The following is a 2,880-nucleotide window of genomic DNA, read 5'->3' on the forward strand; positions in this document are numbered from 1 at the left end:
TATAGGAACAAGGGAAGATTTTGTTATAAGCTAGTTGTTTGGCTTTTCTACCATAATATCCAGGAGTTGAGGTGAAGGTGCAGGGTGAAAGTAAAGTACTGAGAAATGTGCTTTTAGCCAACACAGGGACAGAAGATCTGTTACACTGATGACAGATAAATCTACAGCCCTTTACAGTCATTTTTCTGACTCAGTGAAGAAAAAGTATTGAGCAGAATTGGGAGAGGCAACAAGGTATATCCAGGTGGAAAACTAAATTATCAGTGAGAAGAGTGACTCAAAACTGTCCAAGAGTTTCTTCTGCACTGAACTCTGTTGAGTTGCCCCCTTTTTATTTTGCTTCATTTTGGTGATGATAGTGTGGCACAAACCTCCACAGTGAAATCCATTGAGTACTTGAAGGTCATTCTTGTTGGAAACACCTTGCTCTCAACATGAATTAGGCTGTTAGTAACTTCCAGAATATTATAGGAGGTATGCACATTTATGTATACTTTTATGCATACTTTTATTTATCTGTATGTTTGCCTTTTGTCTTGAAAGATAATTTCAGGTGACAATTTTTCTTCTCCCTAAATTATACCTAGAGCATTAAGGCCTAATCTGGTAATGTAAAGTTTTTTTTCTGTGTGCATTTCATACAGTTTAGAAGTTTATTGTGCAAATAATATATGTTCATTCTTTAAAAATTAAATCCAAGTGTAGGTATGGATATATAGTGAAAAGTAAAATACAGATATAATCATTATTAACAATTTGTCCTTTCAGAAATTATCTGTGCATAGAAAAAGGATATAATTTTTGCACAAATGAAGTCTGACTAAATGTTCTGCTATTTGCTTTGTCCCTAATGTATATATTTTAAGCCTGTATTTAACAGGCACAGCAATCCAGTGCCCACCACACAATATGACATATTACAGCATTATGTTATTTTCTTTTGTTCTTGACTGTAACATAAAGTGCCTTTAAAAGTGACCTTTTGTTTGGTATGTATGGCAGGAACACAAGAGTGTTACAATAAACAATATCTCACAATAATGACTCATTATTTGGAGGAAAAAAAAAAAGTCCAGCAAATATCTTGGGAAAATGTCATCATGCATCTGGTGGTCAGCAAGCTTGGAGTGGGATTCCTGTCTAGCTCTACTGCATTCCCTATTCGGTTTTACAAAGAATGAGATTGTGAGAAAACCCTTTTTACCAGTGGGATGTTTGACTAAAATTTTTTTGACCAAGATACTCCCACCATTCTCAAGACCTATAAGCTGGTTAGATTGTTTTAAAATAAGCTGCACAGAAACCTTAATGCTTATAATTTTTAACATCACAGGCATTTTCTCTATGCACTTAAAAAATATACCACTTAGTTATTTTAATGCCTACTGTGTACCAAACTTTATGTACATAATCTCATCTAATCTTCTACGCAACCTATGAGGTAAGTACTGTTCTTTTCCTTTCAGTTAATGAAAGAGGAAACCAAAGTTAAATAACCTGTCTGAAATCACACTAATTGGGTAGAGATTAGAACTCAGCCTGGGCTGACTCCAGAGGCATATGCTAACCTCTGTGCTACCTAACTTACACATCCCACACAATATCTTACCCCTTGCCTTGCCACCTATTGCCCTTGTACTGTTCATGCACCCCAATCAGCATATTTGCAGTGTTAGCCTCAAGCAGCCCTATGGTTAAAGTGTTCAGCTGGTAACTGGAAGGTCGGTGGTTCAAACCCACCACCTGCTCCATCGGAGAAAGATGGAACAGTCTGTTTACATAAAGATTACAGCCTCGGAAACCCTATAGGACAGTTCTATAGGGTCACTATGAGTTGGAATCATGCAGCCCACGTCACCTTATTGAATAAGGGGAACAGTGGGAGCAACAGACTGCTTATCAACTCTATACCACATAGGTCTGTTTATGAACCAATGGTTTTCAGTATGATGTAGAAAAGTGAAAATGAGTGTAACTTGATTAGTAGGTTGAAAGGAAACTCATCGCATCTGATGAATCTTTTTCTGGACTCCAGCAGTCTTGACTCTAGTCTCGGGTGTCACACCCTTAATTCTTTCTCCTGTCTAGCCAACTTACGTTTTGTGAACTGATTTTTCTGCATTTGCATCCTTGGATTACTGTTTTATAGATGGTAACAGGTACAGTCAAGCAGATACAAGTTAGTGGGAATACATAGTTGGAGTATTGAGGTGTGTGTGTATGTGTGGGTAAATGGTGTACTTGTGTTCATACTACACCATCTGATACAATGAATAAATAAAGGTGATGAATAAAGCGGAATAAGGATACAATAATCCTTTTCTATAAAACAAAAATGAAGTAGAACAAGGCACTTCCTCTCAGTCTCTTCCCTAGCTTGCTACCCTCTCTGTTCCCTAATCAAGTCTTGCAGCATCTCTTATCTTGCTCTTTACAATCTAATTTCCAAATTAATTGTCTATAGACTTTTCTCTTTCAATTTATCCTGGTAGCCAACATCAGAGTTGTCTCTCTCAAACCTGCTTCTTAAGAAGCAACAGTAAGTAACTCCCTATTGTTCTGACTCAAGACTCCTTTATGTCCCTACCAAATTCAGTGCCACCAAAATTACCCAGCCTCATCTTCACCTCTTCCCCAGCTTGACATTCTCTGTGTTACTCAAGTGTGGCTCTTCAATGTTCTATGAATACCTCTTTTTTTTTTTTTTTTAGTGATGTCTCCCCCTTCAGAATAAGTCCATACAGTTCTCACCACCTCCATTTTAGCCATATCCTACCTTTTTTTTTTTTTTTAGGATTTGGGTGAAGATTTACAGAGTAAATTCACTTTTCATACAGCAGTTCACATATACTTTGTCTCATGTCATTGACCAAAATTTAC

Source organism: Orycteropus afer, unplaced genomic scaffold (assembly GCF_000298275.1).
Source record: "Orycteropus afer afer isolate SDZICR_OR568_19922 unplaced genomic scaffold, OryAfe1.0 scaffold00026, whole genome shotgun sequence".
Taxonomy (NCBI): domain Eukaryota; kingdom Metazoa; phylum Chordata; class Mammalia; order Tubulidentata; family Orycteropodidae; genus Orycteropus; species Orycteropus afer.